This window comes from Rhinopithecus roxellana, chromosome 11 (assembly GCF_007565055.1).
Source record: "Rhinopithecus roxellana isolate Shanxi Qingling chromosome 11, ASM756505v1, whole genome shotgun sequence".
In the NCBI taxonomy this organism is placed as follows: Eukaryota; Metazoa; Chordata; class Mammalia; order Primates; family Cercopithecidae; genus Rhinopithecus; species Rhinopithecus roxellana.
The window spans coordinates 115,606,042-115,617,978 of record NC_044559.1 but is presented as its reverse complement, the minus strand read 5'-3'; positions in this window follow the sequence as shown (position 1 = coordinate 115,617,978).

Genomic DNA, 11,937 nt, shown 5'->3' with positions numbered 1-11,937 from the left:
AAGTAGCTGGAACTACAGGTTTGTGCTACCACGGCCAACTAACTTTTGTATTTTTAGTAAAGATGGGGTTTCACCATGTTGGCCAAGATGGTCTCACTCTCTTGACCTCATGATCCGCCCACCTCGGCCTCCCAAAGTGTTGGGATTACAGAGTTCTGAAATTTTTAAAAACAATTATCCCTTCTAGCATTGCTTCTGTCTTATGCTTTATCTACTCTCCAGTATATTTTTAAATCTGTTGTGTTTTTTCTATATTTTTTCTCTTTGTGTTTTAGATATTTTTAGTTAACCTATCTTCAGGTTCATTCATGCTGTCTTCTGCTGTATTTAGTGAAACTTAGTTTAACTCTGGTTCATCCGTTTCTTCAGGCCTAGTCCATGTTGGCATTTGATTGAGATTTTGGTTAGTCTCTTCTCCTTAGCCCTGAAAAATTAAACAAGACTCAGTTCTATTATTTGGAGATTTTGAGCTTAGCTCTTTAGCTCCTACTCTAGACAGCTTCAAAAATCTACCATATGTCTTAAGGAGAAACTCACCATGTATTTATGTCAAACTTCCTATCTCTAGCAAGATATATTTCTTATGCACTGCAGGAGATTTTAGTCTGCCATCTATAAATTACTTGGCTTCTCTTCAGTGTATTGCACAATTCCAGAACTTAACTAACATCTCCTGGTACAAACCATGTGTTTGGGAATCATCATTCTAGTCTATCACATCTGTCAAAAACTCTACTGGTTTCTCTTTCCCCTATTAGGATGTCTTTCCCTAGGCAAATGAATTTGCACCTGCCCTTAGAGCAAGTGAATGGCCTCAGGGAAGTAAATGGTTTGTGACTTAATGGGTTTTGCATTGCCATAACAGAATACCTGAGACTGAGTAATTTATAAAGAAAATAAGTTTCTTTGTCTCGTGATTCTAGAGGTAGGGAAGTGCAAGATCAGGTAGCCTATCTGATGACAGTCATGTACTGCTTCAACTCATGGTAGAAACCAGAAGGGAGGGAGTGGGCATGTGTAAAAAGACTAAATATGGGAAGGAACAACCCATCTCATGGTAAGTAACCCAGTTGTGCAAGAGTGAGAATTCACCCTTAGAAGAAGACATTAGTCTATTTATGAAGGATCTGCCCATGTAACCCAAACACCTCCCACTAGTTCCCACTTCTCAACATTCACACTGAAACCGACAATTTGGAATCATATTTCAACATGAGTTTTGGTGGGAAGAAACCACATCCAAACCATAGCAGCTAGCAATTATTAGCCCAAACAAGAAGGGTTCTTTCTCTGTGGAACCAGTTCTTTTGACCTTTCTGGTATCCCTACAAATATTACTTTGTAAAATGTATCCATCATTTTTTCTAGTTGTTGCTTAGTGTTGGCTTGCTGAAGTATGCCACACCCTATTTAGAAGTAGAAATATAGCTTATGTTGATTTTGATCCACCATTTTCACTGGTGAGTATAGATCCACTATTGTTTGTACTGTAATATCTCTTATTCTGTGAGTCAGGGAAACAATGGGAGGTTTCTTTCAGTTCAGGACATCTATTCTATCTATTCATTAGTATTCATTAATATAACTTTGGGGCTATTATGTCCTCTAAAAACAGTCTTAGTAAAAACTTCATTTATGACCTGAAACTTCTTTTATTCCTGTTATGATGGTGCACTCTCAGTAAGTTGGTTGTCGAGGATTTACTAATCTAAAGAAAATAGTGTTTGTTAAATTAGTATAAACAGCCACCAGTCTCTCCTCATTTATCACTAAAATTTGATTATTTCCCTTCTTCAGGTACTAGCATGAAGGTTAATGGCTCCACATCCTTTAGAAAAGGCTAGGAGGAATTTTCATAGTATACTTTTATACGACATACCATCATCTTTCATGAGGCATAGTGAGCCTTCCACTTTTCAAAGGGCTCTGCATTTGTAATGTAAACCAAGTCTAGAAAGAGGCTAATGTGTCATGACTAGATAAGTGGCCTGAATCAGGCCCCTGATAAAACAACTTAGAGAAATGTTTGTATCACATACCAAGTAACTCCCTAGTGGGTTAATTATTTATTTTATTTTGTGGACTCTGTGATTATTTATACATAACCAGAGATATCTACCTTTTAGACAATTCTAAAAAATACGACTGTATTTGTTCTGTTGACTGTTGAGCAATTCATCCCCACTGTGCTCCTTGTTTGAGGTCTGCCTCTAGGCTGAGCAGCACCAAACATCTTCTATCCCAATCCATTACAATTTCAGTCCCTTTTACCAGAATTCATGTTCTAGGGAGACCTGCCTATAAAGTGATTTTTTGGGGGGTCCTAGTGTTCTTACCACCTATACATTCCACAGGGATATTTTGAGGAACAGGGGAGAAAATAGAGAACTCAAGAAAAAGGTTATACTGGAAATTCTGGATAAACCCTATTTTATCATGTTGGATTATTCTTTAATATACAATATAGTTGGATTTCAGCTTCTTGTGTTATTTAGGATTTTAACAGTCACACTCATAAATGAGATTAGTGTAGTTTCTTTTCTGTGCTTTGTTGAGTTATGAATAGCTCCATCTTATTCTTCACATTCTGTTTCTTAAAACTACAAGTTTAAATTAAAAGAAATCATTTATTACACTAACTGGGAAGACTGCATTTTTAAAATATGCAATTCTTTGAAAAATTCTCTGAAAAAGCTTAAAATGTCTTCTAAGTTTTCTATTTCTTGAATAAAATTTTGGTTATCTTATTTTTTCTAGAAAACCAACCAGTTTATCAGTATTTTCAAATGTATCAACCACTCTCATGAACGTTATTGTCTTATGATTTAAAATTTCTCTGTTCATTATCTTAATTTGTTTGCATTTGCTCGCTTTTGAAATTGCTATAGATGTATCTCCAACTATTAAAAAGATGTAGCACCTACATTAATTTATCAAAATGGCTGTTTTCTCTAGTTCTGCCATTACGTTTACTGTTTATTTTCTCATAATATAATGGTAGCTGTTGTCTTCTTTTCCAGATCTTGCATTGCCCTTTTAATACATTCATTTTAATAATGAAAACGTTTAAATACATAAAATTTTAAAGTATAATTTGGAAACATTTCAAAAATTTTTTGAAGTTATATCATGAATTATCATATGCTGCTTGCTGAATTATTGTAAGCATTCACTAATCTCTTCCTACTTGCCACTAAAGCTGGGTTATTTCCCTTCCCTTTGTCCTGTCATTCAAGTTAATGTCTCCGTGTTCTTTTTAGGAAAGTCTAGAAGGAGTTTTCATGGTATGTCCTACCTAAGTCCATTACAATTTACAAATGCTTATACATCTGCCTTCTGTGAGTGGAGCTTTAAGCTATTTTCATTTTTTACTATTTAAAATAGTACATAACGAATGAACTTACTTGTCAGTCATTTTGCATTTTTGCAAGAATATCTTTGGAATAGAATCCAAGAGGTGGGTATATTGCATCAAAGGGTAAACGTGTGACCGTGGTTCAGATATTGCCAAGTTTTCCACCATAGGGATTTATACTAATTTGCATTTACATTCTCAGCACCACTGTATCTATCTTCCGTAACCTTGACTAACAAGTACATTGTCAAGCTTTCTGATTTTTGTTAGTCTAATTGGCTTAGAGATATTTCTCACTGTAGTTTTCCTCCAGACCATCATAAAGGTTAAATCATATATTGTGAAATGTTCAAAACCTGTGTGTAATGTATGAACTCGTGTAACCCCTCCTACTTTCAAGACAAAGAATAGTCTCATCATCCCAGAAAATTTTCTCATGCCTCTTTCCTAAATCCTCCACCTCTAAGCAACCAGCTTTCTTATTTTTATAATCTTGGATTAGGTTTGCCTCTTCTACAACTTCATACCAGTGGAATTATACAGTATGAATTATTTTGCCTTTTTGAGTCTGTGTAATGTTTTTAAGATATATCTGTGTGGTTGCATATACGAATTGGTCATTCATTTTTACTGCCAGATTGCATTCTATTACATGAATACCAAAATCTTTTTATTTCTTTTTCTGTTGGTGGACACTTGGGTTGTCTCCAGTTTAGTCATTCTAGTGAGTGAGGAGTGATATCTCATTTTGGTTGTAACACATTTTCCTAATGCCTGATCATCTTGAGTGCTTTTTCTTCTGCTTAATGGCTATTTGTATATCCTTCTATGCAGCATATCTTATACAATTTGACATTAAAAATTGATTATCTTTTTAACATTGAGTTACAGAAAGTGTGTATATATCCTGGATGCGACATCTTTACCAGAAAGACGTATTGAGAATAGTATCTTCCAATCTGTAGCTCTACAGTCCATTTTCTTAGTGGCATCTCTTGGTGAGCAAAAGTTTAACTTTTGTTGATATTTTATCAGGTATCAATGTATAGGTTTATTTTTTTGATTTGTGCTTTTTGTATCTAATACAAAAATCTTTGTCTATAGGTATATCTCCAAATTCTTCCTAAATTTAGGGAGAAAGTGTTCAGTCTTTCACTGTAAGTTTGACATTAGCTGCAGGTTTTTATAGAAGCACATTACCACATTAAAAATATTTCCTTCCATCTCTAATTTGCTAAGAATTTTTGCTTTTTACAGTATCTGTTTTTAAAAGGTTTTATTAAGTTATGATTTACGTACATTAAAATTCACCTTTTCATGTGTATAGTTCAATGAGTTTGGTCAAGCATATACCCTCAATGAAGTAAGTAAGATATAGAATATGTGTAGTATTTCAAAAATGTTCCTCATATTCTTTGGTAGTCAGCCCTCTACCCTAACCCCCAGCAACCAGAAACCACTAACATGCTCCCTGTTTCTATGGAGTTTTCTTTTCAGGTTGTCTTATAACTGGAATCATATGGTAGGTATCTCCTTGAGTCTAGATTTTTCACTTAGCATAATGTGTTTGAAATTCATCCATGTTGTTGTACGTATAAGTAATTCATTTCTATTTTATTATTGAGTAGTTTTCTGTTGCCTAGATGTATTACTGCTTATTTACCAATTTGTGCCATTTTAGATTTTGATAACTATGAATGAGGTGCTGTAAAAATTTATGCACAAGATTTGTGTGGGCATGTGTTTTTATTTATGAGTAAATAACAAGGAATAAAATTGCTGGGTCATATGGTAAAAGGACATTTGGCTCTTTAAAAATGCCAAACTACATAGTTGCTGACTTTATGTTTTGTTTTTTCTAATTGGTTTCCAACTTCTAATTGTTAAACTACCCAAATGCAACAGCTTTTGGTGTGTTAACCTTGTTCTAGGAGTATTTTCTAGATTCCTAGATTCCTCATTTTCTACACTGATAAACATATTACCTGGGATTAGGAAGAGTTTTATTTCTTCCTTCCCAATCTGTATGCCTTTTATTTGTTTTTCTTGCCTTGTTCACTGGCTAGAATTTCCTGTACAATTTTGAATATGAATGGTGAGAGTGAACATCCTTGCTTTGTTTCCAACCTTAGAAGGGAAAATTTTCAGTCTTTCACAATTTAGAATGTTGTTAGCAGTAGGATTTTTGTAGATGTCCTTTACCAAGTTAAACAATTTTCCTAGTTCTGGTTTGCCGAAAGTTATTATAAATGGATTTTGAATTTTGTCAATCACTTTTGCTGTATCAATTCACATGATCATGAGACTTTGTTCTTTTGCTTGTCGATGTGGTGAAAACATTAGTTGTTTTTCAAACATGGAACTTGTCTTACATTTCTACGATAAACTCCACTCACTCAGTCATGATATAGTATTCTTTTTATGCTATATTTGATTTGCTAATATTTTGTTGAGATTTTTGCATCTACGTTTATGAGGGACATTGGTTTGTAGTTTTCTTTCTGTACTTCATCAGTTTTGTTTTTGTTCCTGTTGTATTAAATCAGGGTAATGTTGGTACCATAAAGTGAGTTTGCTATTGTTCCGTAATCTATTTTCTGGAAGAGATCATGTAGAATTGATACTCATTCTTTTATAAATGTTGGATAGAATTTACCAGTGAAACCATCTGAGCTTGAAGATCTCTTTTTCAGGAGGTTTTGGATTTTTATTTTTAACGTAGTTCCAAGATTATTCAAATTACCTCTTTTACCTTCAGTGAGTTTTAGTTATTCGCAATTCTTAAGGAATTGATTGATTTCATCCAATTTGTCAAATGTATGTGCATAAAGTTGGTTTAGAGAATTCCTGTATTATCCTTTTAGTTTGAATGAGTCTATAGTGATTTCTTCTTTCATTCCAGATATTAGTCATTTTTGTCTTTCTCTGTCAATCTTGCTAGAGGTTTATCAATTGTATTAATCTTTTCAAAGGATCCGCTTTTTGTTAAGTTGCTTCTCAATTGCTTTCCTGCTTTCAATTCCATTGCTTTCTGTTATCTTTACTATTCCTTCCTTACGCTTCCTTTGAGTTTATTTTGGTCTTCTTTTTTTTTATATATAATTGCTCGAGATTGAAGCTAAAATGATTAATTTAAGATGTTGTTCTTTTCTAATATACGCATATAATGCTATAAATTTCCCTCTAAGCGCTACTTTAGCTGCATCCCACATATTTTAATTTGTTGCATTTTCATTTTTATTCATATAAGATTTCCTCTTATGTCCAAGCTGTTAATAAGGTTGGGCTAGTACTCTAACATCCTCTAGCGCTGCTCAAATTCTAATATCCTGTTCCACCCACAAACTGATATTAGTAACTTTCTGATAGGCCTCAAGTAGTCAGGTGTTTTTTATTTATTTATTTTTTTTTTGAGACGGAGTTTCGTTCTTGTTATCCAGCCGGGAGTGCAGTGGCACAATCTCATCTCAGTGCAACCTCCGCCTCCTGGGTTCAAGCGATTCTCTTGCCTCAGCCTCCCAAGTAGCTGGAATTACAAGTACCCACCACCATGCCCAGCTAATTTTTGTATTTTTAGTAGAGACGGGGTTTTGCCATGTTGGCCAGGCTGGTCTCGAACTCCTGACTTTGGGTGATCCACCCATCTCGGCCTCCCACATTGCTGGATTTATAGACATGCGCCAGTGTGCCTGGCCATAGTAAGGTCTTGTACATTTGCAGCCCAGCCGTCACCAAAAACTTTGGGGGAAATTCGACACAGATTTCTGCCCTGTTTATTCTTCCTCACATTTATTCCTCTGTGTCTCATGTCCTGCAACCTCCAGTCACTGAAGCCACCCTGAAAGCTGATGTCTCCCTCCTCTGTTTAGCAGGAGAGCTATTTTGTGCTTGGATGTCAGATCACTGTGCTATAATCTGGAAACTGTTCCCACAGAGTTGGGTTTATCTTGGGCTCAAGTTGTGGCAGGAATTGTTGTCTTACACTTTCTGTTGTTCAGTGTCTGAAAATCATTGTAACATATATTTTATCTGATTTTCTGGTTGTTTATAGCAGCAGGCATAATTTAACACCATTTTCTATATCATAGCTAAAAGAAGAAGTCTCTCATGAATTTCAATTTGTTATATATACTCATTTTCTTTACTTCCTAAATAGAGAGAAATTTCATTTTTGATTCCTTATTTATTCTCTAATGTAACAATTCTATTTTAATTTAAAATTATATAAGTATGTTTTACATTATGCTCAGGTAAATTATAAAGATGAATCATCATGACCTAGTAGAGGGATTTTAATTTTTAGAATTTTAGTTTTTAATTTCAATTTTTAAAATGTAATTTGAAAGCCCTGTCAAGTAAAAAATGCAAGGCTGAGTGAATGCTTTGAGAATCTCAAATCATTCTTCTGCCAGAAAAACTCTACTTTCATTGTTTCCTGATAAAATTTCAACTCAAGAAAGAGTTGGAAAATTACTGACATAAATGTGCTCAAATTTTTGCTAACGTTTCATGGACACTTAAAATGAAGATGCAATCTTAGATTGGATTGTAGAAGATACACACATACAAACACACATGCAAACCTATATACAAACACACACATAAAGTATATACATACATAAGCATATATATCTCTAATGTAATTATGCGATATTCTCATTCTCTCTCTATTTATTTATTTTGCATCTCCTTAGTCTACTGAAAAATAGCCCTAAAACAGTTTTCTCCGACCCTAAATTAATTTCTTCACATATTTTACATTTTTGCTTTTTGTACTTTATATTATCTTATTTTGTATAAAGGCTGCTAATTGTATACCTTTATTAGAAATTTTACCCTTAAATACCAAGTGACTTTTATTTATGTAATGCTTTTTTGTCTTAAACTTTGTGCCTAGAATTTATATTGTTGATTTTGCTTTTGTTTATTTATTTGAATGTGTCTGTACATCAGATCTTTAACATTTAACCTTTCTCTTTTGTTAGGTGAACATGATAAGCTCTGTTCATTGACGTTCGTTCTTAAAGGACCATATCTTTCATGAGAGGAAAACCAGCCTATTTGACTTCATTATCACAATTGATTTGTCTAAGTTTATATTCATTTATTGTAACTTTTATTTTTGAACTTTGTTTCTTTTGTTTTCTCTGTAAACCATGCTTGTTTTAAAAAATTTTAGACTTTATTTTCACTTGTAGCTTTCCATAAACATGGTTTTCTCCTGAAAACAAATGCGAAGTGAAATAATAGTTACAATGAGCTCTATTTTTTTCTCCCACTAATTTCTTCTCTCCCCATTTCAAATCTCTTCTGATTTAATCAGCTTACTAGTAATGTAAAATTACAATTTTGAAGTTCTTTGGCACTTTTTTTTGTTTACCAATTAATTTAATTATTTTATTGTGATAAGAACACTTAATATGAGATTTACCCTTTTAAGAAATTTTTTTGGTTTTTGATTTTGGAGACAAGATCTAGCTGTGTCGCCCAGGCTGGAGTGCAGTGGTACAATCATACACTGCAGCGTTGCACTTCTGGGCTCCAGCAGTCCGCCCAACTCAGCCTCCTGAGTAGCTGGAACCACAGGTGTGTGCCACCATGCCCAGCTACCTTTTCTATTTTTTATACACACCAGGTCTCACTATGTTGCCCAGGCTGATCTCGAACTTCTGGGCTCAAGTGATCCTCCTGTCTCAGCCTCCCAAAGCTCTGGGATTACAGGCATGAGCCACTGCATGGGCATTAAGAAGTTTTTAAAAGCACAGTACAGTATTGCTAACTATAGATGCAATCTGGCACAGCTAGCATCTAGAATGTATTCATCTTCTATAACCGAGGCTTCATATCCCTTGATCAACAACTCTCCATTTCACATCTCTCCTCACTTTTGGAAACTAATATTCTTTTTAAAAAATATTTTATTTCAATAGCTTTTGGAGAATAGATGGTTTTCAGTTACACGGATAAGTTCTTTAGCGGTGATTTCCGAGATTTTGGTGCACCTGTCATCCGAGCAGTGTATGCTATACCCAATGTATAGTCTTTTATCCCTCACCACCTCCCACCATGACCCACTGAATTCCCAAAGTCCATTATATCATTCTTCGGCCCTTGCATCCTCATAGCTTAGCTGCCACTTACAAGTGAGAACATATGATACTTGGTTTTCCCTTCCTGAATTACTTCACTTTGCATAATTGTCTCAAATTCCATCAAGTTGGTATAAATGCCATTATTTCATTCCCCTTTATGGCTGAGTAGTATTACGTGGTGTGTATATACCAACATTTTTAAAAATTTAAGTTTCAGCATATATGTACAGGATGTGCAGGTTGGTTACACAGGCAAACATGTGCCATAGTGGTTTGCTGCACCTATCAACCCATCACCTAGATACCATATCTTTTTTGTTTGTTTGTTTGTTTTTTGTAAAGTTATACTTTAAGTTCTAGGGTACATGTGCATAACGTGCAGGTTTGTTACATATGTATACATGTGCCATGTTGGTGTGCTGCACCCTTTAACTCGTCATTTACATTAGGTATATCTCCTAATCCTATCCACCCCCCCTCTCCCCACCCCATGACAGGCCTCGGTATGTGACGTTCCCCACCCCGTGTCCAACTGTTCTCATATACCACATCTTCTTTATTCACTTGTTGGTTGATGGGCATTTAGGCTGGATCCATGTCTTTGCAATTGTGAATTGTGCTATTATAAACATGTGCATGCAAGTGTCTTTTTCACATAACTTCTTTTCCTTTGGGTAGATACCCAGTAGTGGTATTGCTGGATCAAATGGTAGTTCAACTTTTAGTTCCTTAAGGCATCTCCATCCTGTTTTCCATAGTGGTTGCATTAGTTTACATTCCCACTAGCAGTATAAAAGTGTTTCCTTTTCACCACATCCATGCAAACATCTATTATTTCTTGTTTTGCCTTTTTAAATGATGGCCATTCCTGCAGGAGTAAGTGGTATCTCATTGTGGTTTTAATTTGCATTTCCCTGGTAATTAGTGATGTTGCGCATTTTTTATGTGTTTATTGGCCATTTGTATATCTTCCGTTCAGAATTGTCTATTCATATCCTTAGCCCACTTTTTTATGGTATTATTTGTTTTTTGTTTTTTGTTTTTCTTGCTGATTTGTTTGACTTCCTTGTAGATTCTGGATATTAGTCGTTTGTCAGATGCATAGTTTGCAAAGATTTTCTCCCACTCTGTGGGTTGTCTGTTTATTCTGCTGATTATTAATTTTGCTGTGCAGAAGCTTTTTAGTTTAATTAGGTCCCATCTACTTATCTTTGTTTTCATTGCATTTGCTTTTGGGTTATTGGTGATGAATTCGTTGCCTAAGCCAATGTCTCAAAGAGTTTTTCTGATGTTATCTTCTAGAATTTTTATGGTTTCACGTTTTAGATTTAAGTCTTTGATCCATCTTAATTTGATTTTTGTATAAGGTGAGAGATGAGAATCCAGTTTCATTCTTCTACATGTGGTTTACCAATCATCCCAGCACCATTTGTTGAATAGGGTTTACTTTTCCCACTTTACGTTTTTGTATGCTTTGTCAAAGATCAGTTGGTTGTAAGTATATGGCTTTATTTCTGGGTTCTCTATTCTGTTCCATGATCTATGTGCCTATTTTTATACTAGTACCATGCTGTTTTGATAACTATAGCCTTGTAATATAGTTTGAAGTCAGGTAATGTGATACCTCCTGATTTGTTCTTTTTGCTTAATGTTGATTTGGCTAGGCAGGCTCTTTTTTGGTTCCATATGAATTTTAGGATTTTTTTTCGAGTTCTGTGAAGAATGGTGGTGGTATTTTGATGGAAATTTATTAAATCTGTAGATTGCTTTTGGCAGTAGTGTCATTTGCATAATACTGATTCTACCAATCCATGACCTTGGGATGTTTGTATCAACTGTGATTTATTTCAGTAGTGTTCTATAGTTTTCCTTGTAGAGATCTTTCACCTCCTTGGTTAAGTACATTCCTAAATTATTTTATTTTGTGGCAGCTATTGTTAAAGGGATTGAGTTGTTGATTTGACTCTCAGCTTGATCATTGTTGGTGTATAGCAGTGCTACTGATTTGTGCACGTTGATTGTGTATCCTGAATATTCTACTCTCTGTTTCTATGAGTTTGGTTATTTTAGGTAACTCATGTAAGTAGGTTAATGCAGTATTTGTCCTTCTGCCACAGGCTTATTTCACTTGACCTAATGTCCTTGAGGTTCATCTATCTTGTCACTTCTAGCAGGATTTCCTTCTCTTTAAAGGCTGAATAATATTCCATTTTCTATAAATACCACATTTTCTTTATCCATTGGTTGTTCGATATTCATATATTCGTTGATATTTAAGCTGTGTCCTCATCTTGGCTACTGTGAATAGTGTTGAAATAAACACAGGTGTACTAATATCTCTTCAAGATACTGAATTCAGGCCCATTGATTATTCCCATGTGACCACTCTCTTGAAGTTAGGTGGAGGTCAAAAGGGAATACCCATAGCACCATTATCCCCAAAAAGATTCTTATCACAAATATACTCTTCATCTCTGTTCTCTTGACCCT